Source organism: Chiloscyllium plagiosum, unplaced genomic scaffold (genome assembly GCF_037043375.1).
Source record: "Chiloscyllium plagiosum isolate Xiang-an unplaced genomic scaffold, Cpla_swu_hap1 HiC_scaffold_3, whole genome shotgun sequence".
NCBI classification, from domain to species: domain Eukaryota; kingdom Metazoa; phylum Chordata; class Chondrichthyes; order Orectolobiformes; family Hemiscylliidae; genus Chiloscyllium; species Chiloscyllium plagiosum.
In genome coordinates, this window is record NW_028270141.1 from 107993447 (window position 1) to 108002066 (window position 8620).

Sequence of the window (8620 nt, forward strand, 5' to 3'; positions counted from 1 at the left end):
TCATTTCCAAAGTGTTCCACGGACCATAATGGCTGTGAAAGGTGTTATATAAAAGCAAGACTTGCTTTCATCCATGGGTTGCATGTGAAATAGTGAATGCAACAATTTGATTTCAAATAGTCAACATGGTTTTGTCAAGGGCAGGTCATGTCTCACAAACCAAGCACGTAGATGAGGGTAGGGCAGTTAACGTGGTATACATGGACTTCAGTAAAGCCTTTGATAGGGTTCCACATGGTAGGCTGTTAGACAAAATGCAGAGGCATGGGATTAAGGATGATTTAGCAGTTTGGATTAGAAACTGGCTTTCTGAAAGAAGGCAGCGAGTGGTAGTTGATGGAAAATAATTAGCCTGGTGACTGGTTACTAGTGGTGTGCCATAAGGATCTGTTTTGCGACCACTCCTATTTGTCATTTTTATACATGACTTAGATGCAGGCATAGGTGGATGGATTAGTAAATTTGCAGATGACTGTAAAGTCAGTGGAGTAGTGGACAGTTTGGAAGAATGTTACAGGTTGCAGGGGGACATGGATAAACTGCAGAATTGGACTGAGAGGTGGCAAATGAAGTTCAATGCAGCTAAATGTGACGTGAGTCATTTTGGGAAGAATAATAGGAAGGCAGAGTACTGGATCAATGGAAAGATCCTTGGTAGTGTGAATGTGCAGAGGGATCTTGGAGTCCATGTATATAGATCCCTGAAGGTTGCCACCCAGGTTGATACTGCTGTTAAGAAGGCATCTGGTGCGTTAGGTTTCATTGGTAAAGGGATTGAGCTCCATAGCCGGAATATCATATTGCAACTGTTCAAAACGCGAGTGCAGCCGCACTTGGAATATTGTGTACAGTTCTGGTCGCCATATTTCGGGAAGGATGTGGAAGCATTGGAAAAGGTGCAGAGGAGATTTACCAGGATGTTGCCTGGTCTGGAGGGAAGTCTTATGAGGAACGGGTGAAAGACTTGGGTCTGTTCTCATTGGAAAGAAGAAGGCTAAGAGGGGATTTGATAGAGACATACAATGTGATCAGAGGATTAGATAGGGTAGACAGTGAAAGTCTTTTTCCGAGGATGATGATGTCAGCTTGTACGAGGGGCATAGATGCTATTTGAGGGGAGATAGATTTAAGACAAATGTCAGAGGCAAGTTCTTTACTCAGAGAGTGGGAAGGGTGTGGAATGCCCTCCCTGCCAATGTAGTTAACTCAGCCACATTAGGGAGATTTAAACAAACCTTGGATAAGCACATGGATGATGATGGGATAGTGTAGGGAGATGCGCTGAGAATAGTTCACAGGTCGGCACAACATTAAGGGTCGAAGGGCTTGTTCTGTGCTGTATTGTTCGATGTTCTATGTTCTGTGATGAAATAAGTCACAAGGAGGAGCCCCATGTTGTGATCCACCAGTGTCCTCACTTGAAGTGTTTTCACATGCAGCTCAGTGAATCTTGATGGAGACCAATCAAAAATAAGAATTGGAGCTAGTTTGTCCCAGCCTAGCTTGGAGATACTGAGACTAAGACTCAGTAACCATATTACCATTGCAGCTAAAACCAGTTAGCTTCACACAGAGCTTTCTGTTTGCTTAATAAATGATTGCAAGTACATTGAATTTGATTTGATTCAATACTTAGTCTTGTTCTTTGCATTATCGAGCTACATCTAAGCATTTTTTAATGTATTATCTGGCCTGTTTGAGATGTTTCGGAGAAGGCATCTGTTTGGTTTATGATTGCTTGTTGCACATGACCCCTGAGGCATTACAATGCCTGGGCGTTTTGAATGCCTGCTGAGTATCAATTTCTTGTTGACATAAACCAGAGGCCACAGTCAGGAACTCTGGCTGATCACTTCAGTGCCAAAACCTCAAACCAAAATACAAGCTAAAGATTACAAGTCACACCCAAATATTCACTTAAGCGCTAAGTCCCTGCTGAATATCTTAAAGCATTAATTATACATCAAGCTGTTCATAGAATGACAAGGGAGTTCTGAATTTATCTTTTGGATTAGCCAGTTGATAACTATTCACAAATATGTTACAAGATAGGGTGGAGATTTTTTCCAGAGAGGTTATGGCTAAAATCAATGTTAGGTAGAAGGTGCCCATTCATAAAGACCAGAGTTCATGTCATGAATAGATATCAGGAGAAAGTGAGGACTGCAGATGCTGGAGATCAGAGCTGAAAATGTGTTGCTTTTCCAGCAACACATGAATAGATATCAGGCAACATAAGTCTTATTGTGGAGAGTGAGGCCATTCAGCCAATTATGTTTGCACTAGCTCTTCAAGTGATAATTACTACCAAGTGCCAATCAACTGTCTTTTACCCATACCTTGGCACATTGCATGATTATTTGGATAAAAGTAATGTCCTCTGGAATGTCTCAGTTGAACTTGATCCCACTGCGCTCCCAGGCAATGCATTTCATATCCTAAAAAGTCACTGAGTGAAAAAAATATTTTTCTCACATCACCCTTGCTACTTTTGCAGAGCAATTTAAATTTATACCCATTTGTTGTTGTTTTTAACGATTGGGAATAGCTTAGCCCCATCTACTTTATCCAGTCCGCTCATGACGTTGAAAATCAAATATCCTTTCAGTTGCCTTCCCTCCAAGGTAGAAAATCCCAATTTCATTAATCTATCCTTAGGACTGAAATTCCTCATTGGAGGGGTTGACTCCAAGATAGCGGAGGAGGAAGAGGACTTCAAGTCAGAGCTTGTCCACTTTGTCCGTTTCTCTCACTTCTTGTCTTTTCGTTACTTTTTCTTTATATTTCTTGTCCTCAGGAGGCAACAATGATGCCTGGGGTGAAAGCAGTTGTGGACTCTGTGTCTCATTGTGAACTCAAACTTCAAACCTCAGTGTGGACACAAACTCCCATCCTCAGCATGGACTCAAACTCCCAGTCTCAGTGTGGACTCAATCTTCCAAACTCTGTGTGGACTCAAACTCCTAACTCCAGCATCGACTCAAATGCCAGGCCTCAGTGTGGACACAAATTCCCAACCTCAGTTGGACTCAAAATTTCAAACTGAGTTGGATTTAACTCCCAACCTCAGCGTGGACTGAAACACCCAGTCCCAGTGTGGACTCAAACTCTCAACCTCTGTGTGGACTCAAACTCCCGGCCTCAGTTGGATTCAAACTTCCAACCTCAGCGTGGACGCAAATTCACAACGTCGGTGTGGACTCAAACTCCCGGCCTCAGCGTGGACTCAAACTCCCGGGTTCAGTGTGGACGCAAACTCCGGGCATTAGTGTGGACTCAAACACCCAACGTCATTGTGGACGCAAACGCCCAACCGCAGGGCGGACTCAAACTCCCAACATCAGTATGGACTCAAACCCCAAACCTCAGTGTGGACTCAAACTCTGAATCTCAGCATGGACCCAAACTCCTAACATCAGCGTGGACTCAAACTTCCAACCTCGGTGTGGACTCATACTCCCAACCTCCGTGTTGGACTCAAAATCCCAACCTCAGCATGGAATCAAACTTCCAACCTCAGTGTGGACTCAAACTCCTAAACACAGTTTGGACTCAAACTCTCAACCTCAGCGTGGACTCAAACTCCCAATGTCATTGTGGATGCAAATGCCCAGCCTCAGTATGGACTCAAATTCCCAACCTCAGTATGGATTCAAAATCCAAATCTCAGTGTGGACGCAAACTCTGAACCTCAGCATGGGCCCAAACTCCCAACATCAGTGTGGACTGTAACACCCAACCTCAGTGTGGCCTCAAACTCCCAACCTCCGCGTGGACACAAAAACCCGGCATCAGTGTGGACTCAAAATCCCAAACTCAGCATGGACTTAAACTCCCATTGTCAATGTGGACTCAAACTCCTAAACTCAGTTTGGACTCAAACTCCCGGCCTCAGTGTGGTCTCAAACTCCCAATGTCATTGTGGACGCAAATGCCCAACCTCAGTGCGGCCTCGAACTCCCAACATCAGCGTGGACTGAAACACCCAACCTCAGTGTGGCCTCAAACACTCAACCTCAATATGGACACAAACACCAAACCGCAGTGTAGCCTCAAACTCCCAACCTCAGCGTGGATTCAAACCCTCAGCATGCACTCAAACTCTCAATCTCAGTGTGGCCTCAAACTCCCAACCTTAGTGTGGCCGCAAACTCCCAACTTCAATGTGGACTCAAACCGCCAACCTCAGCATGGACTCAAACTCCCAACCTCAGTGTTGGCACATACTCCCAACCTCAGTGTGGACTCATCCTCCCATCCAAAGCGTAGACTCAAATTCCCAACCTCAATATGGATTTAAACTCCCGTCCTCAGTGTGGGGACTTAAACCCCTGACCTCAGCATGAACACAAACTCCAAACCTCAGTGTGGACTCAACCTCCCAACCAATGAGTGGACTCAATCTCCCTACCTCAGTGTGGACTCCAACTCCCAACCCCAGCATGGACTCAATCTCCCAACCTCAATATGGACTCAAACACCAAACCTGGGTCAGTAAATTTGCAGATGATACGAAGATTGGTGGAGTTGTGGATAGTGAGGAGGGCTGTTGTCGGCTGCAAAGGGACTTAGATATGATGCAGAGCTGGGCTGAGCAGTGGCAGTTGGAGTTCAACCCTGTCAAGTGTAAGGTTGTCCATTTTGGAAGGACAAATAAGAATGCGGAGTACAGGGTTAATGGTAGGGTTCTTAGTAAGTTGGAGGAGCAGAGGGATCTTGGGGTCTATGTTCATAGATCTTTGAAAGTTGCCACTCAGGTGGATAGAGCTTGTAAGAAGGCCTATGGTGTATTAGCGTTCATTAGCAGAGGGATTGAATTCAAGAGTTGTGAGGTGATGTTGCAGCTGTACAGGACCTTGGTAAGGCCACATTTGGAGTACTATATGCAGTTCTGGTCACCTCACTTTAGGAAAGATGTGGAAGCTTAGGAGAGGGTGCAGAGAAGATTTACTAGGATGTTGCCTGGAATGGAGAATAGGTCGTACGAGGATAGGTTGAGAATGCTAGGCCTCTTCTCATTGGAACGGCGAAGGATGAGGGGTGACTTGATAGAGGTTTATAAGATGATCACGGGAATGGATAGAGTAGACAGTCAGAGACTTTTTCCCCGGGTACAACAGTGTTACAAGGGGACATAAATTTAAGGTGAAGGGTGGAAGGTATAGGGGGGATGTCAGGGGTAGGTTCTTGCCCCCACCACTCTCTGGGTAATGGAATGCGCTGCCTGTGGGAGTGGCAGAGTCAGATTCATTGGTGACCTTTAAGCGGCAATTGGATGGGTACATGGATAGGTGCTTAAGCTAGGACAAATGTTCGGCACAACATCGTGGGCTGAAGGGCATGTTCTGTGCTGTATTGTTCTATGTTCTAAACCTCAGTGTGGACTCATACTCCCATCTTCAGTGTGGACTCATACTCCCAATGTCGGTGTGGATTCAAACTCTCAACCTCAGCGTGGACTCAAAATCCCAGCCTCAGTGTGAACTCAAAAACCCGGCCTCAGCATGCACTCAAACTCTCAAATTCAATGTGGACTCAAACTCCCAACCTCCGTGTAGACTCATACTCCCATCCTCAGTGTGGACTCATACTCCCATCCTCAGTGTGGACTCATACTCCCATCCTCAGTGTGGACTCATACTCCCATCCTCAGTGTGGACTCAAACACCAAACCTCAGTGTGGCCTCAAACTTACAGCCTCAGTGTGGACTCAAACTCCTAAACTCAGTGTAGACTCAAGCTCTCAATTTCAGCGTGGACACAAAAACCCAGCCTCAGCATCCACTCAAACTCTCAACCTCAGTGTGAACTCAAACTCCCAAGCAAAGTGTGGACTCCAACATCCAAACTCAATGTGGACTGAAACTCCCAACATCAGCGTGGACTCAAACTCCCAACCTCAGTATTGGCACATACTCCCAACCTCAGTGTGGACTCATCCTCCCATCCAAAGTGTGGACTCAAACTCCCAACCTCAATATGGACTTAAACTCCCGGCCTCAGTGTGAACACAAGCTGCAAACCTCAGTGTGGACTCAACCTCCCAACCAACGAGTGGACTCAATCTCCCTACCTCAGCATGGACTCCAACTCTCAACCTCAGCGTGGACTCCAACTCTCAACCTCAGCGTGGACTTATACTCACGGCCTCAGTGCGGACGCAAACTCCCAACCTCAGTGTTGGCACATACTCCCAACCTCAGTGTCGACTCATCCTCCCATCCAAAGCGTGGACTCAAACTCCCAACTTCAATATGGACTTAAACTCCCAACCTCAGCATGGACACAAACTCCCAACATCAGCGTGGCCTCAAACTCCCAACCTCAGTGTGGATTCAACCTCCCAACCAACGAGTGGACTCAATCTTCCAACCTCCGTGTGGACTCAAACTCCCAATGTCGGTGTGGACTCAAACTCCTAAACTCAGTTTGAACTCAAACTCTCAACCTCAGCGGGGACTCAAATTCCCAGCCTCAGTGTGGACTCAAAAACCTGGCCTCAGCATAGACTCAAACTTCCAAACACGGTGTGGATTCAAACTCCCAACCCCAGCATGGAGTCAAACTCCCAATGTCAGCGTTGACTCAAACCTTCAACCTCAGCGTCGACTTAAACTCCCGGCCTTAGTGTGGACACAAACTCCCAATGTCATTGTGGACGCAAATGCCCAACCTCAGTGTGGACTCAAACGCTCAAACTCCCAACCTCAGTATGGACTCAAAATTCCAGCCTCAGCATGGACTCCAACTCCTGGCCTCAGCGTGGACTCCAACTCCCAAACTCAGCGTAAACTCAAATTCCGAACCTCAGTGTGGGCTCATACTCCCAACCTCCAGCGTGAACTCAAATTCCCAACCTCAGTGTGGACCCAACTCCCAACCTCAGTGTGGACTCAAACTCCAAGCCTCAGTGTTGACTCAAACTCCCGGCCTCAGCATGGACTCAAACACCCAACCTCAGCGTGGACCCCAACTCCCGGCCTCACGATCAAGCCCAGCACGGTCTGTGTTGGAAAGACATATTTCTCAATTTTTCTGATTTATTGCTGGACTTTGTATTTCTGTATTTTTCTGATATTTTCCCAATGAATTTATACTTAAGAATCTACCTAGGAACCTTTGTACCTAAGATGGTGCCAGAAGTGGCAACTTGTCAACCTTTCACTGTACTCGTGTGATCACATGTGAGAATAAAGCTCATTCAAATTCCTTGGAGCCATTCTTGTAAATTTGCTGGGCAAAACGCCAAAGGCAGCTGAATGAAACAAGATGAATTTTAGTTTCTTTACCTTTTAAGGAATCGCGTGAAGCTGGGACCGAGAGGGTGGGGTGCTGAGCGTGAGCACCCAGTTATATTGTGGGGTCAGCTGCAGTTGTTTCAGCACAACTCTGAAGAATTCTTCAGTATCTTCACTGGACCTGAAACGTTAACTCTGCTTTCTCTCTCCACAGATGCTGCCAGACCTGCTGAGTTTTCCCAGCAATTTCTGTTTTTGTTTTTAAGTTTCCAATGCCTGTTTTAAATCACCAAAAAGCCATAAAAACAAAGCAAAATGGGAATAAAAGCAAAATAAACTACAGATGCTGGAGATCTGAAATGAAAGCTGAAACAGAAAGCGCTGGAGAAATTCATTGGATCTGGCAATATCTGTCAACAAATGCTGCCAAACCTGATTTTTGATTTGGAAAGAACGTCTTGCTTTAATATTGGGATGTTAGTTTCTAAAACAAATACTGATTTATTCCTCAATAAATGCATTTTATTTTGTGTCAAGTATGAAAATTGATGCAGTGTGGCCCAACTTCTATTCTTCTCCCCATTCTCACCATTGCTTTTCAAAATCACTCATGTCTCGTTTGGGAATATATGGTAGTGTCTTTATAATGAAGAGTTAAATTTAAGACGAAGGGCATACTTGAGCAGGTAGCTGCAATGTCCCAAGATTAGGCAGCTGTTAAGAAACTTAACAATTGGAAGAGATTCGATCAGCCTTGGGTAATGAACACTTGGTTACTATGGCAACTTGGCTTAGTATCTCTGCGAGTATATCAACTCTGTGTTAGGAGGGGTGTGTTTCTTTTATTTTAATAAAGGGAGTAGAAAAGACAAAAGCATGTCCTCAAAATCCATTTACTTGAAGTGGCCATTAAACTGGCGAGAATGAAATTGCCAAATAGTGAGAAATGAAATAAGAAGAGGCCAGAGAAAGGGATAGGGATGGAGTGATTTCAATAGTGATCTCAAGGCTGAGAGCAGTGTGTAGTAAGACTTTGTAACAAACAGAATCATCAAACTATGACACTGAGAAACTGATTATTATGAGAAGAGATATAGTTATGTTCTCCCATCTCAGAGCAAAGAGGATGACACAACAGTGGGTTGAATATTACCAACTTATGAACAGTAGAAATGGAGCTAGGATGCCAGTGAAATATGCAAAGATACTCGAGTACAGAAGGTTCCCTGTGATGGGCTGCAAGGCAGGTTGGCTGGCCATTTGAAACAAGCTGTGATGTGCAACAGGGAGTCATGATGATGGATTTTTTTTGGATTAGAGGAAGATATATAATCTGATTGTCCAGGGCTCTGTGTTAGGATCACACAACACAATTTAAAAAA